The sequence below is a fragment of the Oreochromis aureus genome, linkage group 11, assembly GCF_013358895.1.
Source record: "Oreochromis aureus strain Israel breed Guangdong linkage group 11, ZZ_aureus, whole genome shotgun sequence".
In the NCBI taxonomy this organism is placed as follows: Eukaryota; Metazoa; Chordata; class Actinopteri; order Cichliformes; family Cichlidae; genus Oreochromis; species Oreochromis aureus.
In genome coordinates, this window is record NC_052952.1 from 21,743,753 (window position 1) to 21,768,754 (window position 25,002).

At 40.8% G+C, this 25,002-nt stretch overlaps 1 long non-coding RNA gene across 1 annotated transcript; it reads left to right on the top strand.

Moving 5' to 3' along the window:
• Positions 1 to 4,679: 4,679 nt before the first annotated feature.
• LOC120442815 lies at positions 4,680 to 25,002 on the top strand. The gene is made up of 5 exons (XR_005614948.1): positions 4,680 to 5,214; positions 21,885 to 21,980; positions 22,109 to 22,218; positions 22,309 to 22,397; positions 24,907 to 25,002. It is a non-coding gene; the product is annotated as an uncharacterized LOC120442815 (long non-coding RNA).

Below are 25,002 nucleotides of genomic sequence, written 5' to 3' on the forward strand. Positions count from 1 at the left end.
CACTGACAGCAATCCTCTCACTTACGTACTTACTTCTGCCAAGCTTTTGTACCAGGTATTACAATTAAATAATATGAGATAGGTATTAAATTATTGTCTTGACAACTTTGGACTAGTATCAGAAGGTTCTAAGTACGACTATGGAGCCTTGAAAGGATCAGCAGAGAAGGAACCACACAATGATAGATAAGATATGATTTAAATAGAAACTGTATTGAAAAGTTGTAAAGTGTACAAACCCTGCCTGTCTAAAGCCGGCTTCCTACAGTGCACAAACGCACATTAAAGGACCCAAAATAAAATCAAAACCAAATATCCTCTTTAAGGAAATTCTCCAAAGAGTTTCAATTAAAGAGCTTCCGCTCCTGTTGCTCAGTCCACTTCTCTTTGAAAAGAGAAATTAGAGTTCCTTGTGTGTGTGTGTGGGTGTTTCTGTCCACTGGTTCTAACACTACCCGGGTAGATTTTAAAGTGTTAGTCTTATCTGTGTCAAGGAATGTAGTTATAGTCCTGAGGTTCGCTGAAGATGGATCCCACGGCTGGCCACACCGTACTCTGGTCCGTCTACAGTCACTCTCTTGGGATTGGCTCGCCACTGAACCCACAGGGTTCAGATCTCAAATGATCCAGTCCTGGTCAAAAACCAATCGGAACTCGTGGTGAGATAGCTCGCCTGGCTGACGCAGCTTCCCACGGCCGTATTTCACAGATTTCAGATCCAGGATCTTTCAGCTAATTTGGCGGTTGCCTCGTGAGTAATGGCTTCCACAACAGGAAATGTTGACTGACAGAAAGTCATCTCAAGGCATACTCGCCTCCTAGTGGCAGGGAGGGAAAATTACACCTCCAACCTTATGCAGCAGCACAACCCACAAATCTGATGTGGGTTACACAGTGCACTGCGTGCTGCCGCTGGCAGAAATCCATCGCCACATGATGACCCTGGAAAAGCTAGAGATAGGAAAAAAAAGATCTTCTGCAGCATTCCTTTAAGTGTGAAAGGAGGAATTCAGCATAATATGAATCTGACATCAGCTGACCATCATGAGACATTGTACTGACAACCAGAAGACAAGCTGGCCCGGGATGAGCTATGCAATTAGCTTTAAAAGGAAACCATACCAATTTTGAAGAGAGGTTAGAGAGTGCACACACACCACTAGGCTGCTCTGCCAGGTCTGCCGAAATACAGATACAAAAACTGAAACACTGCGACACCAAGTGGTAATAAGAGACATTTGTTATAGCAGCAGAATAGTATTTGCAGCCTTTTATCACTACAGCTATATTTTTACACTCAAAGCAGAAGCAGAAGATATTATATGGAGTTTGACTATTTACAGTAACATACTAGTCACAGCAGACTGTTAATTTATTTTTGTAAAGTCCAGCGATTGGTTTTTTTGAGACCTGTTTATGCAAAAGGTCAAAAACAGGGTTCAACAAAATCACTCATCTTTATACATCCTGCAGCAGACAGCATGTCTTCTTTCCACCCAGCCAATGAAGAAATTCACAGATTTATTTATGAAAAAGTAAAATAAGCAAAGTTTTACTGTTATACTTTGTTCAAGTACCTCAGTCATCTAACAGCTGATGGTGACATTTCATTTTATTTCTTGTGAAAAACACTGTAAATAAGAAAGTCAGTCTGGAGCTGAACTCTCATAGGGTGGTGTAAAGCAACAAACATGAGTCTCTCTTACAGGATGGAGTCCCTCAAAGGTGAAACCACACTGATAAAGTAAAACTGTAAACATAATATCTCACTGTCATGTGAGCCCACATGGACTTTTTAAATTATTTGGTATAGGAGAACAATTACAAGGCAGTGGAGCCCAGTGCCCACAAGAATATTTGATTAGACATCAATACAGTAAAAAAGTGGTGTGAAAAACACACATCCCTGTGCCCTGATATATATCTTTGATGTATTACATAAAAATGGGACTGCATAAGAAATTAAACCTGATTATTTCAGTTGTTCTTTTGACTTAAGTTTGGTCCGTTTACAGCATCCTGCCATGCGACTGCATTTGTCTCAAACCATCAGGAACCCTCACGTTAACTTTTATCGAGTGGAAAAAGTTAGCGTTCATCCTCCAGCTACACTGTTTATGTTACGCTAACATAGCTGTGTCGCTAGCAATCACGTAGCAAATCATTATATACTAGCTTGTCCAACTTCTGTAACCCTACAAAAGTCACTGCTGTCTAGTTTTCTGTTTTCAGTTATGTTGGAAGTGATAGCAGAGTTTTAAGTTTTTCAGAAATCTCTCAGTCATAATACACCAGAACATGGTGTATTATGTTTAGGTGGAAACTAGCAAGCTAACTTCCTGCTAACTTCTAACTCCATTAAATTTAATAAATCCTGTTTTCATGGATGCCTGGATGTTAAACTTAATTGTTACACCTGGTAAAGCAGCAACACTGATCATTTTTATTAAAGATGAAAGATGAAACATTAAGCTACTCACGCAGAGGAGAACAGCTGCTGCTGCCATCATCATCCGTCATCATTTCTGCTATGCTGGCAGGGCTAGGGGCCAGGACTCTACTCTTCGGGTTTTGGGGATGTTGCTAACTCCGGGTCCGATAACAGGCACCACACCTGCAGTAGATGTGCACGTGTGTGAGGTCTCGCGGCAAGCTATCAAACACGGCGCATTTCTCGGCTTTTAAAAAAAAAAATGCTATGCGTCGCCAGGTGTTTCATCAGATCTGAGGTGTTACCTCCTTTGACAGTATCACAGTATCAGCTTAAAGCACTTGTTGCAGGCTGCTGAGTTTGCATCTTTGCTGTGAAGTACAGCCAGACTTTTGATCGCTTCGCCTTGGGCATTTTAATCTGTAGCTGTGCTCTAAAAGAACGTACGTACCTGGGCCCGCCTACTATCCTCGGAAACGTAAAATGATTGGCTAGAATCTAAAGTGTATCAAAGCTCAGCAAAAAAAGCACCGAAATAAAGCACCAAAATGTGCGCTGCTTTTTCGGTCTGGTTACTACCGTTTATGTCAGAACCGGTGGTACCCATCCCTGGACAGGAGATTGTCATCATGTCACATAAGATAAGTTCTGCATGTGTTTTCCTGCCACTAGTACAACAGTACAGATACCAAATGTCATGGAAGGTGGTTAGCCCAAACCACTGCTCAAAATAATGATCACTGCATGACTGAAATTTAAGGATGTGGTAAACCTGGATAATCAAGATTTTATGTGAAATTTGCATTTTTATGTGTTCTTAGTTTTGATCAGTTAGTTATCAAAAGCCTCAGTGTGATGCATGGCAGAACACATGTGCTGAAATTATATGCTCAGATTACTCTTTTGGGCCACTTTATGCTAGTGTAGCATTGTGAGTTGGATAACAGATGGAAAAACGCCATTAAGTAATCAGTCACCACAAGCCTCAAAAGCAACATTAGTGCTCCTTGTTTTGGATTCCCAAATCGCTGAAAACCTACTGAAGGAATGAGCACCATTCTTGAAAAATGAATCTCTTAATTTGGTGTTTTTATGACATGTTATCCCAAAACCTCTTACTGTTGCCTGCTGGGGCTGAGATAAGGTGACGGTGAAAACAATAGCCGATGGTTTACAGCATTTCTTTTCTCATCAAAGCATCCATTGACATCTGTTATCCTGCAGATGGCGCCCTTGTCATGCTGGAAGTGATGCCCATTAGGATAGAAGATTTTCAACAAAGGGTGACTTTACAGCACTGATTCTAAAGCACAGAATTAAACATTTTATCATTAATTCGTAAATAATTAAGCAGAAGTATCTCGAATAACTGTTCCAATGGTTGTGGTAATGTTTATTGTCCACAGTTTTGTGTTAGCTAATTTAATGTGACTTTTCCCGATTCAGAGCACTTGGTTCTGTTTCATTTCCATGTGACTCAAATTCATGTCACCTTTTCATCAAACACTTTGATCTGTCACAGCAGAAGTAGCGCTTGGTACATAAAACCAAATTTGGTTTTAATGAGAAGCCACCTCTTACTAAGCCTCTCTTAAGTCTTATGAAATGATGAGTGCTATAAATCATTATTCCCCCGATAGTAACATTTGATTTGGAAGTTTTGAGCACATCACCCTGCCAGTGTGACACTTGTTTTGTCTTTTACGGTTTCTGAAAGAAAAAAAGGATTGATTAATGATGTATTAACTGCAGTCAGTAACTGACTCTGACCCGTTGCAGGCACATAGAAATGGTGCTTTATGAAGTGATGCCAAAAACCGTTTGGTGAAATTTGACTCCTTATTCGTAAATCATAAAAAAGAAGAAAAGTGTACAAGATTTTGAGAGAAAAACGGGCTGAGTGTTTGAAAAAGAAAACGAGTGCGAGAGAGAGAAAGGGAGATGTGGGTTTGAGGTTTGTGAACCAGTTGCTCAGAGAGGAGTCTGGTGGATGGAGGGAAGGGAGCTGTGAGGATAAATGCGCTCTTTCATTTCAACGTGAGAGAAATCCGTTACTAGGGGCACATATTTACATGGACAGAGAAGCAGGGGAGCCTAAAATAAGGGAAATAAGCGGAGTGGATAATGGATAACGTGCTGTCAAAGATACCGCTCACGACAGCTCTCCTCAGACTTTGGGACTGATGAGCGGAGTTTCTGTCAGAGGAGAGTTTGAGCTTCAAAGACGCGCTCCGAGTCTGGAGGATAAAGCTGCTGCCTGCCTGTTTATGAAGGCGTTACACATTTGTAATGGTTTAATGAGTCGGAACTGCAGCCTCTTGTTGGATGGGACAGGTGCAGTTATTTTCACGCCATGGGTCACTGAGACGTCATAAAGTTGATTTTTCATTTTTACGTTTTTAAGACGTTTTCGCTCACTTTAACATAAGACGAGAAGAAGAAGAAAATCATAGCCAGAGTTTTCGTTCGGTTTTTTCTGTTTGAATCAGTATTTAATTATTTGTAAACGAATAGCTCCTGAAGTTTAACCCCATTCACGCACGTGGCATGCCACCGCGGCACAGTTTGGCCGACTTTTACGCATCTCTTGGGACGAGAAAAAGCTGAAAACAAGCGTGTCTGTGTATGTGTATGAGTGCGGTGGGCAACGACGCTCCTCATTTCCACTTAATACACGAGGGAAAAAGGGAAAAAAACATTAAAGAGAGACTTCTTTCATTCGGAATCATAAATGGAGCTGCGTAAATACCTGTTGTGCCTGGAGTTTATCCTCCTCCTTAAAGGTAAGAGCCACATCTCAGCCTATATTTCAGACCTTTTTAAAAAAAAAGAAAACCTGTTACATTTCTTTAAAAAGCCAAACAAAACTGAAGGACAGTTTAAAATAAGGTGAAACTGCCGAAGATTTGAAGTTATTCATTCAGTTAACCCAACGCTGTGAACACAAATCTAAGTATATTCATCTCTGTGTAAAATAAGGCTCTGGTGTCTCTCCACTGCCCAGTTCCTTACCCCTCCCTCAGCACTCTCTTACTGGTGATTAACCTCACTCAACTTTAACAGACAGCATGAGCCAGTGATGGTGTGGCAGCCTCCCTGAGGCCCACTTAACACTGTGTGACAGTAAACTACTGACCATGAAGACATTCCTCGGATGATTTTGTGCATAAAGAAGGAAAGCAGGCATCTTAAAACACCTGGACACACTCCATTTGCCAAATAAATCAAAGGTAAAGGAAGCTGTGCGTGAGTCCAAAAGAGTACCGGTTCTTGGTTCAAAGTCCGATCCTTTAGTAAATCTATCAGATGTGTTTGAACTGAGGACATATTTCATTTTTGTTGGAGGCCTTCAGCTACCATCAGATGTATGTGTACTCAGAGCCAAAAGGTTACTGGTTCATATCCGCTTATAGCTGACACATACAAACCCTGGCAGCTGTGTAACACGACCTCGCCGGCCATATCAGCCATCTCTTAGACTTGATGTCTAAAGTTCCCCTAATAAGGTGCCTGTGCCGTGTGTGTTTCTTCATGGAGCATGAACATCAGCTCCCCTTCAGTACTCATATTCGCTGTGGCACAGAACAAACTGAGACGTTCCCACGCACCAGAAAGAAAGTGAAGAAAAAGGCCATTGTTGTCTGCATACTGATGCAGCTGATAAGCAGTGGTTAACTGCTGCCCTACGCCATGCAACCACGATGCAAAATTAGATCAATAGGCGTTGAGATTATGTTTTGCAAGGCATGTTAAATCTGTACCTGTGTCAAAACACACACAGTCGCTGAAGTTAATCTATAGAAGGAAATGTTGCCATTTGTGGTCATTTGTGGCAATTTGTGGCGTGATTATCCACGCTGCCCATTTTCACCCTTGTTCAGACCCCAAGGAATGAACGAGGAAAGCATCGGGTACGGATGTTTCACGCTTTACACTCACAGGCACATATACCCTTCATAGAAACACCAGCAGCCTGTGGTTTGGTTTTACACATTACACTCCATTACACGTTTCAATAAAGCATGAACAAGCCGACGTTTTTGTCACCTTTTTAACCATGTAGCCTCTATTTTAACTCGTGCAGTAGCTTAGTGTTTACGCTCGTCCCTGCGTGTGAGTTTGTAAGCCTGAGCATGTGTCACACAGGAGCTTGTACAGTGGCTTGTAAAAGTATTCGGCCCCCTTGAACTTTTCCACATTTTGTCACATTACAGCCACAAACATGAATCAATTTTATTGGAATTCCAGGTGAAAGACCAATACAAAGTGGTGTACACGTGAGAAGTGGAACGAAAATCATACATGATTCCAAACATTTTTTACTAATAAATAACTGAAAAGTGGGGTGTGCGTAATTATTCAGCCCCCTGAGTCAATACTTTGTAGAACCACCTTTTGCTGCAATTACAGCTGCCAGTCTTTTGGGGTATGTCTCTACCAGCTTTGCACATCTAGAGACTGAAATTCTTGCCAATTCTTCTTTGCAAAACAGCTCCACAGCTGCCTTGTGACGGCTTCAGAGGTTGTCTAGAGAATATTGGGAGCAACAACACCATGAAGTCCAAAGAACACACCAGACAGGTCAGGGATAAAGTTATTGAGAAATTTAAAGCAGGCTTAGGCTACAAAAAGATTTCCCAAGCCTTGAACATCCCACGGAGCACTGTTCAAGCGATCATTCAGAAATGGAAGGAGTATGGCACAACTGTAAACCTACCAAGACAAGGCCGTCCACCTAAACTCACAGGCCGAACAAGGAGAGCGCTGATCAGAAATGCAGCCAAGAGGCCCATGGTGACTCTGGACGAGCTGCAGAGATCTACAGCTCAGGTGGGGGAATCTGTCCATAGGACAACTATTAGTCGTGCACTGCACGAAGTTGGCCTTTATGGAAGAGTGGCAAGAAGAAAGCCATTGTTAACAGAAAACCATAAGAAGTCCCGTTTGCAGTTTGCCACAAGCCATGTGGGGGACTGTCAATGGAAAATTGTACTGGTAGTCAGTATAAGCTTTTAATGATATAAGTTTGCATATGATAGAATACTGTATGTTGACCTTTTGATGACTTAGACTGTTGTCCACTACAAGACTGTTTTATAAATTCTTTCTCACAGCGATAATAGCTGTTATTATTTCACTCCTGCCAGGAAGAGGAGAGCTGGACACTCTTATCTGACACTCCCTAACAAGAAGAGAGGCCGCGTCTTTCTGTATCCCACAACACACACGCATACACCTAAACCACTCTTATCTTCACTCCCTACGCACTAACTTTCCTCTGCCTATGAATAGACGTATTCACTGTTGTATTATTTTTGCATATAAATAAAGACAAGTGCAAGAACAGAGCGCATCGCAGGGCCCCCACTCTGGTGTGAGCGTTCTGTGATTGCCCTTGTATACAAGTAAATGCTGCAGCGTCTGTGTGTTTCTACCTTTAGACTCTTAGCTGAAGAAGTGTCTTTAGAATAAATCTCTTGACATTTATTTTGGTCCTTCGAGCCGGATCAGAAATATCAGAACTGTTATCTGTGACTCTGTTCCAGGATCTGGCATACTGTTTCCTGACGCCGTGGAGCCAGCACCGAAGTCTGTGCACAGCCCTCTTAGACGAGGCCGAAAGCCCTGGGACGTGTGAATTCGGGTCCAGGCCGGTGTTTTTAGTCTGGTCCACGGCGGTGGGATTCAGTCTGGCGATCCGAATCACCAGTGAGACGTCTGAGGGTGAGAAACACTATTTTGGTTAGGAATCGCCGTAATGAACCGACAAATAAAATAGGTTAGGAATCGCCGTAATGAACCGACAAATGAAATAGGTTAGGAATCGCCATAAGGAACCGAATTAGACCTAGGTTTTAGAGGTAGCCGTAATTACTTCGTAACAAATTGTAAAAGCGCGCAAATGTCTATGTGTGTGTATGTGTCTGGAAGTAAGTTGATTTTACAGCACAATACGCTGCTGAACTACTTCTATTTTATTTGTTTTCTTTGCTGAGGCTCACGTACTGGTGACAAAGGAGAACGGTTGGGTTTCATCTCATAAAACTGGTACCGCTTCACCTATAGGGTGAAGTCGAAGGCCGTATCAGTAAACCACTCTGAAGTCAAGCGTGCCAGTGACGGCCCAGCAAAATCTTTGAACATGGAGAATAAACAAGCAAAATTAACACCTGATGAGGAATGTTTAGAAAAACAACAAACCGGAGCAGGAGTAATCCAAAAGAAAGGGAGAGGAATGCACAGGGCAGGAGCAGGGGGTAGAGGCAGGCCTAGACACACACCAAACAGTGGTTTTAGTACTACATGCTGGAGGTGTGGAAAAGAGGGACATTTTGTACGTGACTGTAAGAAACAAAGAAGCAGTTCAGAATAGGAAGAACATAATAATCCCTCACCAAGTAAAAAATTAGAGATCTAAGTATAAGTTTTAAAAGGACTGGAAACAGACCCAACTGAATACATATAAATGCAAGAGGAATAAAGTAAAATTTAAAAAAAAAAAGGGCTAAATTGTTTTAGAACTTAACTGTAATGTATTCAAGTTGATGATAGCAAGGATAACAACCTGTAAACTGGTATTAACAATGAAACATAGTTAGGATGGAGACCATGGCCAGAATGAATAGAATGAAAGAAAATACATAACTCACACAAACACATATTAAATGAAATAGAGAGATGCATAAGGTATATTAAGGTTGTGTCATTGTTCAGCCAAGGAAAATGTGTGAAAAGGAAAATGTCTCCAGCTTGGGAAAGGGTGAGACTGCAGCTCACCCTCAGCCCTTGGTGGACACAAATAAAATATAAATAAAATATTGTAATATACTATTGCTGTTATATAAAAAGATAATAACATCAATAATGAAATAATATTAATATGAAGAGGCACCTCAGTCAGTTGTGATGTGAGGTGGATAATTGTTAGAAGTAATCTGCATCAAGCTTAAGGTTGCTCAAATTCAGTATAATGACATATGAAATGAAGAAAATAAAGAAAATATGTAAACTACTTAAGTGCATAGAGGCACTTGACCTGCTCGAAAACCTGTCATCCTAGATGAGACATTGCTGAAATATAGAGCACACCTATACTAACAACTAAAAACCCTGTATACAACAGCTAAAGCTACACAATTGAGAAGCTGAATTAAATATATGGTCACTGCTAAGCTGATGAGCAGGTTACACATTTTTTAGAGCAGGAGCTACATAAGAACACATCAGAGGGAGGGAAACAGCTATTAAAGCTCAAACATGAAGCTATCTGTGGGCTCAGTTTTTTTTTTTTTTTTTTTCCCTCACGCTTCTGATTTGTCTTTGGCAGCAGCCTTTTTGCATCCTGACTCGTGTGTAAAGCGTTCAAGCCATCGGTAACTTGTTTTTTGTTTTGTTTTGTTTTTTGTTTTGTTGGGTTGAAAAATGAATAAATTTGTGATCATACTTGTGGATCACAGTGGCACATAATGATTAGGCATATGATTTACTAATGCAGATGTAATAACTTTATTCTAAAATTCAAGGAGAACAAACAAGAACAACATCTTCAGTTGTGTATTGTTGTTGTTCTCTGTGTAGTGTGCTAAGTTTTGTTTTTGTTTCTTTTGTTTTTTGAAATGTTGCTTGAGTGATGAGTACTGTAACTTCTGTTCAGAGCCAGCTGAGAGCTGGGTTGTCTGTTTTGTTTTAGGTGACAAGCCAGAAAAGTTAAAACTTAGTTTCTTGTTTTGAAAAAGAAAAAAGGGAAAAAAGGGGAGGTTTTGTGTTTCTCAGCCAAGAACAACTACAATTTAATTTTATGTTTTTGAGAAAGGAGAATTTAAAATAATAGTAATAATAATAATAAAACAAAGAGTGATGTTTTGTTTAAGTGGTGAAGACAGCTAATACTGCAAAATACCATTTAGTGCATGATCTGCGAGCAATAAATGAAATCATCTTATTTATCTTTAAATAAACTCCAATTATGGAGACCTGAAGTCACATGCTTAGGGCACACTCTCAGGTGAAGGCAGAAAGCTACTAAACAAAGAAAAGAAGCTATACAAAATGCGCCACAGCCACAAACTAAGTATTCATATTCTTTCTAACTCTTAGTGAGCCTGAGTTATGACCTTGGCTCCCTGTTTTTTTCTGCTTCCACCAAAGGTGGGGTGACGCTCCCGTGGCATGTGCTCTGTTCTTTTACTATCACAAAGAGGAAAAAAAAGAGAGAGAGACCCTACTCTCTGAATACAATATTCTCTTCATAACTCGGCAGTATGAAATGTCATGAAACAGTGTAACTCACTCACAGTAAATCAGCAGTATAGGATAATACAAACCTATCTAATAAATCTAATGATTTTCAAATTCTTTTAACTAAGAAGTGTGATGCAAACTAAAACTACATACTGATTACACAAGAAGTATGATGTGGCCTACAGCAGTATCATGATTCACTCATTTTGATTATAGGTATAATGTAATATATAACAGCATAATAATCTCACAACTGCTTCAAGCACATTTGCCTTTCTTAATACACGCGAAAGAAAGGCAACTGTTGAGAAAATGCTCTTTTGGGTGAGACAGTCCCAGAGGCCTTGCATGCAAGCTACTAATACACATACATGCAATGAAGAACAGCTTACACTACAGCACACACTATACATGTGCCTATATCCCTCATTAGTGTTAAAACAGGGAAAACTTAATAGTTTTGTTATCAAATGCTGAAGTTTACCCACTACTAACAAATAAACTCTCTAGGTTGCAGGACAACAACTTCAAAAAGAAAGAGACTGGTATGACCAACCAGTGATGAAACAACAAATTTAGTGGTTAAGAGTCAAATGGTGAGATGTTTTCTGCTGATTGAATCATACAAGTGATTACTGAAGGAAGGAAAATTCCTTTTTTGTGCTTTTAAACGTGATCTTACGAATTTTAATATCTACCTGTGTTGTCCTGTCAACTTGGTGGGTTATGAGTTGATTATATGGTGAGAAAAAACAAAAAAGGGGGAGAGAAGGCTGACACAGGGCCTGGCCCGGTGTTTCTCCCCTCTCTGAATAACACAGCCAATACAACATCATTTTCCTGTTCGTCTGTTTTTGTTTTGTTTTTGTTTTTTCTCTTTATGTTTAATTACAGGCTGCTTTGCCGGTCCTGAAAGCCGAAGCTGACCTGGACTCCTGCTCTCCCCTCTACCATCTCTGACCCTGACCCTGACCAAATGCTGCAGCAGCTGGACCCATAACAACAATCTAAAAATGTCAACAGTGCTACAGGAAAGCGATCTCATGCAGCAGAGACGGAGAGCGTTAAATCCAAGGCCCGTTTCACTACACGGGGGAGATTTCCAGACAGCTTCAGCTGACAGAGCTGTGACGAGACGCCCATTAAGCCCGAATGAAAAGTAAGGCCGAGCAAAAGAATGCTGACCTTGATAACTCTGCATTAACACTGTACAGGACAGTGACGGACCAACACGGATGATCGGGCAGCAGAAGAAAGGGCGTGCCAGAGACAGGAGGAGCAACTGAGGTCAAAAGGCACCTCAGAATGGACAAAACACAGAAGAAGATGCAGGTTTCACCTGCGGTGAGCATGGACACTGGAGAAAGGCCTGCCCCAATTGGGGCCAGGACCAGGACAGACTGAACTATGAACAGCAGCAGCAATGGTCGCAACCGGACTGAAAAGGAGGAGGGCAGGACCCCAGGACACGCTTCAGGCCGTGGTTTACTCAAAACACCAGAACAGGAAAGTGATAAACACGCCAACATACACAAACATACACATCTACACACACTGACTCAGAATGAAGAGAAACACACACCTGAACAGACGTGCACTTGTTGATTGAGTGAGAAATGACACACACACACATCAGACAATGTACACTCATCAAACATGACTGATGCCCTGAATGCCTTGAGACAGATCCAGCAGGCCCAAAATCAGGACTATGTAAATAATACAAGTGACTGCTAAAAAGACTACTACTGCCTTTTCACTGTGCAATACTTTTTGTTAAAAACCAACGGTGCAATAGACTTCAATACTCGAAATACTTGAAATACTTGAAATACTTGCAATTCCTTTGTATTCTTATTCTTATTTATTCTATTTATCCCTTTTTGTATTTTTACTTTTATTTTGTGTTTTTGTAACATGTATACTGCCATGTCTGAAACTCATGATTAACCGTATAATTGTTTCCACTGTTGCTGCATACATAGCCGTGACAAATGATGATGATGATGACTCCGACCTGTTGGAACATGAAGACTTTGTGTGATTAATGATGATGTGATAGAAACTGTACAACAAGATGTTACATACTGATATCTCACTTGAAAGTTATACTGACAACAGGAGGGAATGTCAATGGAAAATTGTACTGGTAGTCAGTATAAGCTTTTAATGATATAAGTTTGCATATGATAGAATACTGTATGTTGACCTTTTGATGACTTAGACTGTTGTCCACTACAAGACTGTTTTATAAATTCTTTCTCACAGCGATAATAGCTGTTATTATTTCACTCCTGCCAGGAAGAGGAGAGCTGGACACTCTTATCTGACACTCCCTAACAAGAAGAGAGGCCGCGTCTTTCTGTATCCCACAACACACATGCATACACCTAAACCACTCTTATCTTCACTCCCTACGCACTAACTTTCCTCTGCCTATGAATAGACGTATTCACTGTTGTATTATTTTTGCATATAAATAAAGACAAGTGCAAGAACAGAGCGCATTGCAGGGCCCCCACTCTGGTGTGAGCGTTCTGTGATCGCCCTTGTATACAAGTAAATGCTGCAGCGTCTGTGTGTTTCTACCTTTAGACTCTTAGCTGAAGAAGTGTCTTTAGAATAAATCTCTTGACAGGGACACAGCAAACATGTGGAAGAAGGTGCTCTGGTCAGATGAGACCAAAATGGAACTTTTTGGCCAAAATGCAAAATGCTATGTGTGGCGGAAAACTAACACTGCACATCACTCTGAACACACCATCCCCACTGTCAAATATGGTGGTGGCAGCATCATGCCCTGGGGGTGCTTCTCTTCAGCAGGGACAGGGAAGCTGGTCAGAGTTGATGGGAAGATGGATGGAGCCAAACACAGGGCAATCTTGGAAGAAAACCTCTTGGAGTCTGCAAAAGACTTGAGACTGGGGCGGAGGTTCACCTTCCAGCAGGACAACGACCCTAAACATAAAGCCAGGGCAACAATGGAATGGTTTAAAACAAAACATATCCATGTGTTAGAATGGCCCAGTCAAAGTCCAGATCTAAATCCAATCGAGAATCTGTGGCAAGATCTGAAAACTGCTGTTCACAAACGCTGTCCATCTAATCTGACTGAGCTGGAGCTGTTTTGCAAAGAAGAATGGGCAAGGATTTCAGTCTGTAGATGTGCAAAGCTGGTAGAGACATACCCTAAAAGACTGGCAGCTGTAATTGGAGCAAAAGGTGGTTCTACAAAGTATTGACTCAGGGGGCTGAATAATTACGCACACCCCACTTTTCAGTTATTTATTAGTAAAAAATGTTTGGAATCATGTATGATTTTCGTTTCACTTCTCACGTGCACACCACTTTGTATTGGTCTTTCACGTGGGATTCGAATAAAATTGATTCATGTTTGTGGCTGTAATGTGACAAAATGTGGAAAAGTTCATGGGGGCCGAATACTTTTGCAAGCCACTGTAGGTGAGTGAGTATGTGTGTAATGTTAATGGCTTCAGCAGAACTCCCCTGATGTGGTCAGCAGGCATCTCATGTCTGTTACACTCTGCTATGCTTTTACTGAGATGTCAAACACAGGTGTGTTTGCATGTGTGTGTGCATATTTCACTCTGTTTCACCGCTCATTCATAAATTCTTGCTATTATTCTCCCAGCTATCTTCTTGCGTGTTTTTTTTTACTCTCCCATAATTCGCTGACTTTCATTCCTACTCCCCCTCTTATTCGTCCGCCCCCATTCCCCACGAGAGGGTGACAGAGATGAGAACAGAACACGATGGAGATAATGGAGAGAAAATCTGTGAAAGGGTGTAAGAAGAGGTGAAGGAGGGGGAATGAGTGGAGGAACATTCTGAGTCAGTTTAATACAGATGACAGAAACAGACTGTGAATAAGACATCTCTGCTCAAGGACATTTCACAGAGGTGCTGTAAGTCAGATGTGTAAATTAAAGAGGACAGGGATATACATCATTGTCTTTAGTTGATGCTCTAAATGCTGGCATGTCTCTGTAGTCCCCCAAACACTTAGTGTTAAGTTCCGTTCCTTTTGCCCGACATGTGCACACACCGGGCACATACAGTTACTGTACTACACAATCGCAACCATTCATCAAGCAGCAGTAGTGCCCAGAGCTGAGCGTGTGGTTGAGAGAATCTGGACTTAGTTTGGCTTGATAAATGTTTGCCGGCAGTTGTCATGGCAATGGGTGGTCAGACAGCTTGTGGTAAAGTGTCATATATAAACCAAGATGAAAATACAACCAGAGGAGGGATGGCAGGACAGGGAAAACAGGGAATGACGGTATAGTTTTCTGGAAGCTGCAGGGGTTGAGACGGGAGATGGGGCCTTGTGGTGCATTTATAACGTGTGTGCGTGTGTGTCTGCTCATTTTATAGCATAGTGGGCAAAAATAAATAAAATGAGCAATTTAAGGCTCATGAGAGAATGAGCTAAACACGAGGATAAAAGAGAACATCAGTAGCAGGAGCTGTTATCAGATCCCTGCTTTGATGTGGGAAGAAATCTGGAGTTGGAGTGTGGGTGACATTGTCACAAGAAAAGAGAGAAACAGTGTACTACAGTGTGTAAGACGGGTGGTGGGTGTCAATCTGATAGAATAGCTAATTGCAAAAAGCCTGGGAAAATGGATTTTCTTTGTCTGGCAAGAGAAATAAAGACTGCAGAATTATTACACTGCTGCCTACGCGGATCCCCAATGCTGAAGCCTGTTAAAACATCTGTGTAGAACTGGATAGATGCATAAGGCTCATCTTAGTCACTGGAGGCTTGGATAAAGAAATACTGGAAGCTTGCGCTAATGTGCAAAATCAGCAGAAACAAGACTTAAGGGTCTATAGCCATGACAGCAGCTCTGTGAGGCAGTGTTTGAGACAAGGCTCACTGGTTCTTCCAATATAGACCACTAAATATAAACACTTTTATAATAACATAGTATAATAGTTGACTTTTTTATTACATCATTTATATATCACTCAAACAACTGTAAATGTGTAGCTAGAAGACCTAATTTTGCTAAAATAATTCAATTTTATTAACATCACTGCAATGCTATTAATACTTAATGATGAACTAATTGATGAGTTGATCTAAAAATTGGTTGTTGTTTGGTGCAGTTGGAAAAATTATGTGTAAGCTGGTCATCTAACTGTTGGGATTTTCTCTCTAATGTTGTAGGATCGTTACTCTACGCTGTAAAGCACCTTGAGGCAACTGTTGTTGTGATTTGGAGCTACACTGAATCAAATTAAATCGCAAGTTTATTTGTACGGGCCAATAATCGGACTTCTGTTGTTCCAACATCCAGTATATCCCCAAAAGTTGATTCTGTTCATCTGGACGTAGCGTTTTCAGTGGGAGAAATGTTTTGTCACTCATCCAGGAGACGAAACGTTTCTCCCACTGAAAACGCTACGTCCAGATGAACTTTCGGGGATTTACCTACCTGGATGATTGAGCATGCATCGAAACATCCAGTATAAGTCTCTGGATTTTTTGTGGTACAGTTTTTTGTGGGGAGTTGTCTCATCTCGCCTTCCCTCCATCTTTTAATCAACAGAAACCTGCTAGTGAACCATAGTATGACCAACATTTGTAAAATGCCCATAATTTTTTATTTAAAAAAAGAGAAAAAGAGTGAGACTATAAGCTCAGCAGGAAAGTGCTTGCAAAGGCCAAGTCAGAAGTATTTTTGCAACCACATTTGTCTTCCCCTTATGGCTATTATAGGGTCAGAATCAATCACAGGGCTAATGTAGTTTATGGCCATTTTAGAAAACAGAAACAATTTAGCTTTCATGGACACTGGAGGGAGCCCAGAAAGCTACAAGAAGAACATTCAAATGATAAAATCAAAATCACCAGTTGGCAGCAGGTTTGAACCCGGACCCTTGTTACTGTGAGGTGACAGGTTAACCACTGCATCAATGTGCTTTTCTCAGCCAGTTGTTGTCAAGGTAAATAACAACCAATAAAGTCAAACTGAAAGTGGTGACAGACAAAAAGTCTCTGCGTGTAATAATTTATTGACATAACTTAATCTACACCAGAATATCTGCTGTTGCAGTGTCTGAAAACCTCCATCTTTGTAGGTGTGTGAGGCGAATACGTCTATGTAGATAAAACCAGAATGAATGTGTGTGACAATGCAGTTATATTACAAGAAAGACAATCTGTAGAGAAAAGTGAAGAAGCAGGTAGAAGAAACTACAGTGTGTGAGAAAAGCATGAGCGGAGCAGGGACGGAAAAGAAACACTGAACATATCTAGTTTCATTCTCTAAACCAAGTGGAATCCCAATCTGATTGGCTTGGCTGAGGTACAATCCTGTGCAAAAATCTTGATTCACCCATCGTTTCTTTATATTTTGCTGGGAAACTGAGAAATATGTGCAGTGATTTATTGAAATATGTGCGAGAATACATGGAAACACAGTGTATAAGGCACAAATGAAGTTTGTACAATTCTAATGAGTTTGAAGGTCAATATTTGATATGACCACCTTTATTGTTTCCACTCGGGCAGCTTTCATGTCATTTCTTTAGTCTTCAAGAAGAGTTCTTCTTGAAGGATATTCAAAGCTTTTGTTCTGTTTTCCGTCAAGATGATCCCACACTGCTTCACTGATGTTGAGGTCTGGGCTCTGGGGAGGCCAGTCCATGACTCATGGTGCTTTTTTGTGAGCTTTTCTATCCAGGTATGCTTTTACTGCATTGGCAATGTGATTGGGATCATTTTCATTCTGGAAAATGAGGCTTCTGTCTATCAGATGCTTTCCAGATGGTAATGTGTGGTGGATAAAAATCTGATGGTACTTTTCTGTGTTCATAATTTCATCAGTTTCAAGATCTCCAGCCCTACTCTCTGAAATGCAGCACATGCAACAACCTCTCTACTGACCTTCTCCATACATACTGATGAGAGTTTTAACATTAATTTCAGATTTGGATCATCACTCCATTAGACCTGTTGCCACTGATTTTCAGTCCATTTCTTGTGTAATTTGGTAAAACTCAGCCGTGTCTCCAACTGAGACCAACTCTGATGAGGCTTCAGTCATGTGTCTTTGCTGGCTTTAAGATAATGCTGTGGCACTATGACACTACGCTGACATAAAAACACGTTTTGAGCTAATAGCACTTGGGAATCATTTTGTCGGTACAAAAATATTATTTTATGCCCGTCACACCTGGGTTATCTTACATTTTTCATTGATTCAAGTAAAAAAAATGGAATCAAATAATGCTTTTTAATACAGACTCTTTGCAATAAAGTGTCTAAAGATACAGTTTAAAATGAGTGCTTTGCTAAATTGTCAGTTACGTGTTGAGACAACACTGGTTTATCCCTTTGGTTAACCTGAATGATTTATAGGTCAGTGTTAATTGTTTTAAAAGCAAACAAACAAATATTCTTCTGAAAAATTGTTAGATACAAGAACTTGACAAAAAATGAGTGAAAAAGCAGCCAATGTCCAAAGAAAAACTTTGAAAGACCTTCAGAAAGCTCGGAGAAATATTCCTCAAGACCATTTTAAAAACTTTAGGAAACTGTGGCTCCTTAGAAGCAAAGTATAAATAAGTGAGGAGTGAGGCAAGACTTTTGCACAGAATTGTAACTGTCTGTGTTTAGTTGTGGGAAAGTACCTGTACACAAGTGTGTAAGCAGCTGTTTCATAATCATGCCACCAGTGTTTTGGTCTGCTTCCCAGTCTGGGAGTACTGGAGAAGTTACAGAACTGTTAGGAAGGAACTGTAGATGTTGCTAAACTGCTCAGTAAACCGAAGCCATTCTGAAAGCCCATTTTAGCAACCACATCCAACACACCCTACAAATAACATACAGTAGACACACAAGTGGGACAAGTTAAATACCGACTGTTGAGAGCTGCAGAGTGTGTCTCAGTCTGAACTGAAAATAATACACGATGACTCTCTTTAATCTATGGGGAACTGTGTAGGCAAGAAATACCAGCTGGCTCATATCCTGTAAGCTACTTTCAACCACTTCAGTGGAAATAGGAAATACATATATATCTGCTTAAATGCTTGCTTGACTACATTTTCTTTCATTTGTATTGTCCATTACACACTCAGTCTATTTATGGGTGTTTCGAAATAACCTGCTATCTGCTACATGTAGCTTGAAATGCAAAAGATGAAGCCAAAGTCAGATAAATCTCAGATAAATTGCATTTGTTTCACATGTCACGTTCAGCGTACGTCACCTGTATGTACACTGAAAAAAGAGAACTGCTGGAACAACGTAGTTATATTACGTCGACTGGTAATGCGTGATTTAATTATTAATTAATTAAGTCAACCAGATCAACCCAACACAAAGCACAATACGTGAAGCTTAACTTGGGTGCTTTAAAAATAGCAAGTTAAGGGACCAGGCTCTAATTTCAAGTTGAAAGAAACCCAAAAAATACACCAACCTCACTAAAGCATTACCTCAGCTACAACTTAAATACTCCTTGCACAGTGTAACTGAAGAGTCACCAAAATTTGGATCCATGACAGAATTTTGTTCGAGTCACCACTAAACACAGGCTGAATGAAGAAAAGTGCAGAAAGCCTGGCTTCCACCATTTAAACCCAAATTTAGGCATTTGTGAGTTTTTTCCTGACTTCTCCAGTACTTCCTGTCCTCCACTGCATCTCAACGGTAACCGTTGCCCTTTCTCCCTCACTATGTGACAGCCGGATGCTCAATACTCGCAGTAAATGATGATACTGGCTGTTCTGTTATGAATGAAACAAATATAACTTGCAGTTAGACATGAAGTTGCTCACAACAGCAAAATTCTGCTTCTACTGTGACGGCCACAGGGCTGACCTTGTTTTCTTTGTTGCCTTTGTCCATCTCTTCCGGGTAACTGGTGGGTGGAGCAGACCCAGTTTGGGATGTAACATACCCGAGCAGCTGGGGCTCAGGGCCCTCTAAACCTGCCAGATCTTCGTGGGGGCTCCTCTCTTATGTCCATGTTGGCTTGCACTCACTCGTACACTTACCCTGCGTATACACCGATCTGCTGACAACCACTCCTACTAATCTTTGGTTTCTTTGCTTTATTTAATTAAGCTATTTAATAGCATCCTAAAACGATGTGTGTGCTCTCTCTTTTTGAACCAGGGTAGTATAAAAATCCCAAGATTCAATCTTTCTATTTTAAATAATTTGCTTTGAAAATGTTTTTACATTTTCATCGCAGGACGTTGTGTTTACACTGTAGTTTAAGTGTATACTACAGTGTATAGACTACAGTGTATAGACTTTTGTTGCCATGATGCCAGGTCTCTCTTGGAAATGATATTTTTAATCTCAATGAGATTTTTTACCTAGAGTAAATAAAGGACTAATAAAAAGTATAAGTAGCTGTATTTAAGTAGATCACAGTCCTTATGCTGGCATCTGTTGGCACTGAAAAACAATGTGAGGTGTTAGAAGTGAGCTATGAGCTCTGTGGTCTCTTCCTCATCTCATCTACATTTGCTGCACCTAGCATAACACACCTGAGTCCCCAGACTGCAAGTCGATTAGCTGTGGGTCACTTATGTGTCAGGTGCTTATGAGGAATAAATGTGTATGAATTAACAGTCCAGGGTGTGTTTTTCTGCTGCACCCAGTTCCACCTTTTAATGTTTCCCTTTTAAACAGGTTAAAATGGATGCTGAAACATCTGTGTTATTTATTTTCAAGCTGTTTGACTCCTAAATCTTTATTCATTTAGTTTAGCTCTGATCATCAGCACCAACCAGCTCAAACATGCTTCAGCTTACATACAGATGTAAACAAGTCGGTGAGCTACCATCTCACTGTGTCTCCCTCACTTCTCCCTGTAAGTATGAAGGGCAGGCTTGTGTGTCATAACAGGGAGCTCACTATATTTAAGAGTTTTTCTAACCCACACCCTTCCTTGCTTTGCTTCTTCTCTTCCCTCTCGTCTCCCTCTTTCCCCTTAGACTGAACTCTCTTTTTCCTCAGAGACGGCCTTTGGTCACTTTGTTTATCCATCTTTTGACACCCCCTACCCCCACCCCTGTCCCTCTAATCCTCTTCTCCAAGGCCAAGACATGAAATAATAATCTTACTCTTCACTGTAGCTCTAACTACACGTAGTACACGCAGTTGTCCAAGCTGGCCTTTGACAGCTTATGAATAAAGTTTATGTAAGTGCATTAACTTTAATGCTCCAGAGCAAAAATAGATGAATAAATAAAAAAGTTGGAGAGGTAGATGGAAGGATTTATATTTGTACTACCATGTCGATAAGGTTGTGGGTTTGAATCCAGGCCAGGAGTTTGAATGTTCTCCTTGTATCTGCGGGGTTCTCTCCGGTACTCCGGCTTTCTCCCACAGTCCAACATGCACGTCAGGCTTTTAGGGTAACTGATTATTCCAAATTGGCTAAAAAGGTGAAAGTGAGCATGAATAGCTGCCTGTCCATTGTGTTAGCCCTGCAACAGATTGGCACCCAGGCTGTACCCCACCTCTCACCCTATAACAGTGATACGCTACAGCTCCAAGTGGAAGAGGATGGATGGATGCTTTAAAAGTTATGGTTTTAATACCTTTACAATTCCACCATTTTCCCCAGTTACAGTTTGTATGCTAAAGCAAATCTACTACCTAACTAACTGGTTAGTTTAATATTTAAAATCTGAACTACAAACTTTTCTTTGAATGCACAGCTTCCCCCTGTAATTTTTTACGTGAATCTTTAAGAGAAAAAAATCCCATCTTCCACACTTACATACACATCACTCAGCCATAACACCTGACACAGGAAAATGTAGGGTAGAGTGGGTTCCTCCTGCCAGAAGAAGTTTTACTGGGACTGTAACATTCGATCTGTGGTGTCTGGTACCCAGATATTGGCAGCCGGCAGTCCTGTTGATGCTCAATCAAACTGGGATCTGCAACATTTCATGCAATGCCTTGTCCCAAGGGGCTCTGAATGAGATGACTAGTATTATCTGTTTGTAGGTTTAATGTTATCCATTAAAGTGTTTGTTCTGTTTCAGCTTGATTCAGTTGATTTATTTGGTGTTTACCCTCGCTGAAATATTGGAGCATGCCACATTTTTTTGTGGTTGCATTATTTAATTGAATAAAATTCAGTTAAGTGAGCAATGTTTTGTTGTCTTTTTTGTCATCAGTGTTTCAAATGTTCTTTGTCATGTCTTCCAGAGCTTTGTCAGTGTTTCAACATAGATGTAAAGCACCCGCGCATCTTCACCGGTCCAGAGGACGCGCTGTTCAGCGTGAAGTACATGGAGAGAAATCGTAAGTCTGTGAGGGAGACAGTCAGATATAATCTAATGGAACCACACAGTCCTAAATAAACTGTCATAACATGTACACAAAGCGGGCGATGGATGACATTTTGATGATGAATGAATTACTCTGTAAAGGATGCTGGTTGGTGCTCCCTGGGACGGGCCGCCCAACAACAGGAAAGGAGATGTTTACAAATGCAGCGTGGGACGGGAGAAGAACTCGAGCTGCAATAAAGTGAATCTAGGTGAGAGAAACTATGAGTTGAAGAAAATATGTTCCATACAATTCATGTTTGGATTTGTTACTTCAATGCTAAGATGTTTGTCTCGCTCAGGTGAGACGGCTCTCCAGAACGTTTCAAAGAATCTGAGGAATTCTCACTTGGGAATGACCCTCACACCAACTTCACCTGATGGCTTCCTGGTATGTGGCATCAACACTGCAAAACGGGGCTTTTATTTTTCCTACATGGGCAGTGGGTTGATGGGTGGGAGCCTGAAGGATGTGGTCAGACCAGGTTGAGTTTGTTCAACAGAATTCTGATGAATTCGCTCCCTTCGAGTGTTTTTAGTTGAATTTAGATTTGACCACAAGCGGTTCACTGATCCTCCTCTTCCTTTTCTTTAATTTTGGACATGCATTTGCACATTTACATAGTGACACAGACTGACTACATGATGAAAATATCTTTGTGTCCATGGATTTAGAATTCTATCAGTGCAGTATATAAAATCCTTCAAATTTCAAGTGTGTGAAGCCTTTTAGGTTTGAATGGTCACAGTTTCAAAATCATTTATTAGAATTATTGCCAATCAGCTATTTTCATAGAGTATTACTCTTTAGTTTATATAAATATCATTTAATTATCACACAGAGAGACGTACAAACATATAATTCAGGTTTTCTGAGAGTGTGAATCAGCACTGTCCATGTTCTACAGCACTGCTGAAAAAGCGTAAAACTGGCCAGCTTGTGGTCTGTAGCATTGGAAGAAAGAGGAAAGAGATCAACAAGGATCTTAGAGAAGCATTTGCCATTGCCCATCAGTCTGGGAAGGTGTTTTAAACCCATTTCCAAACAAGTGGAAAACATTCAAGACAGTTACCAATCTTCCCAGGAGTGCAAGTCACAGAAAATTCTCTTCAAAGTCAAACTCTACAATGCTCAGAGAAACTGCAAAAAACCCAAGAGCCACATCTCAGACAGTACAGGCCTCAATTAGCGTGTTACACAGTAAAGTAGCTAACCACAAGACTTCTAGAGTAATGTCTATTTAACAGATGAGATCAAAGTGGAATTGTTTGGTCATAAGTCTCAGCACCATGTTTGGTGAAAACCAAGCACAGCATATCAGCACAAACACCTCATACCTACTGTCGAGCACAGTGGTGGAGAGGTCATGATTTGATCTTGTTTTGGAGCCACTGGTCAATAGTCAATAACTATAGTATGTCAGTGTGATGGCTGACAACGCAGGTTGTATTTAAATAGTTTTTCGAACCTCGTGAGGACCACATAATTTGTTTTATGTCCTGATAGGTAAAACCTTAGAATTTAAGGAGGGTGTATTTTCTTTTTACCACAGCTCTAATCAATGTGAGAACTTACAGAGCTTGTAGTTACTGACACAATAACCAGACATGAATGATTCAAAGTCAAGCTGATGAAGTCAAGTGCAAAGCAAAGTTTATGGACAGAATCTAACTCGAGTTTAGGTTTAAGACTTTAGCTTTTAGACAAACTTCTTGAAATCTTACTCACTCATTTATCCTAATTTCTCCACTTCTGAGGCTTCTGGCTTGCAGACCCACACACTTATTGCCTTAGCAAGGAGACAGCAGTTTGTGTTACATGCCTTCTTTGTGTAACTCTGTGTGTATGTTGGGCAAGTGTGCTTGCGTGTTTTGGTGTCTGCCAGGTTTTTTACTGCTTCTTCGGGTGTGGAGTCGTGTACAGTTCAAAAAACACTCGCCAGCTTAGGCGAGTTTTTTGTGTGCGTGTGTGCACAGGCATGTGTGCGGGCATGTGTGCATGTGTGTGTGTTTATCTTAACCCCAGCGGTCAGGTCTATAACAGGATCGGAATGCGTCTCCGGCCCTTTGTTAATGACAGACCTACCAAAAGCCATAGCACCTCTTTCGCTTTTCTCCATCTTCTCCCTCCATCGTTTCCTCCCATCCCTCTCTCCATCCTTTCTTCTCTGCCTGTCTGTATGCCTGAGGAGAAACCCTTCCATAATGACAGGGCAGGAAAAACCAGGATGTTTCTCTTTCTCTCATTCTACCCCCACTTCACCCCACTTTCAGTCCTTCTTTTGTCTTTCTGCTAGCCTTTCTTTTATCTCGTCTCTGCACTCGCCCCTGTTCTTTCCTCTTAGTATGGAAAACCAAATAAACGGCGCGCTTTGAAGGCAGAAATATTTTTTATAGGGTGCCCCCTCCCCAACCTCCTTACTCACCCTCCCTACATTTAGCACAATCAAGTTTAAATCGCTCATACTGGTCTTGTGCTCCAGCTCTGTGAAACCGCTCATGACAACTGTGACTGCCAGCATGTCAACAATAGTCTCCCTCTCCCTCCTTCTCCTGTCCTCCAAACCACACTATTGTAGTTTTTCCATGACTTATTCCCTCTTGTGACTTGTTTTCTTTTTGTTCCCTATCTGCTCTGATTTAATTGTTTTAGTTTTGTGCGTTTCTTTGTGTGTTTGTGGGTATGTTCGTGTGCGCATTTCCATGTTTTAAACTCTTTGATACACATCTTGTGTGCGTAAAACAAACAGTGAAAAAGAATAAACTCTGCTCAAATTAATTACAGTTACTTGTGAAATTCACCTGTAAAACAGATGCTTGTGTGTGTGTGTGTGTGTGTGTGTGTGTGTGTGTGTGTGTGTGTGTGTGTGTGTGTGTGTGTTTGCGCATCTGTTTTGCAGGCATGTGCTCCACTGTGGTCACAAGAGTGTGGTACATCCAGTGTTGGGAAGGTTACTTTTAAAATGTATTCCACTACAGAATACTGAATACATGCC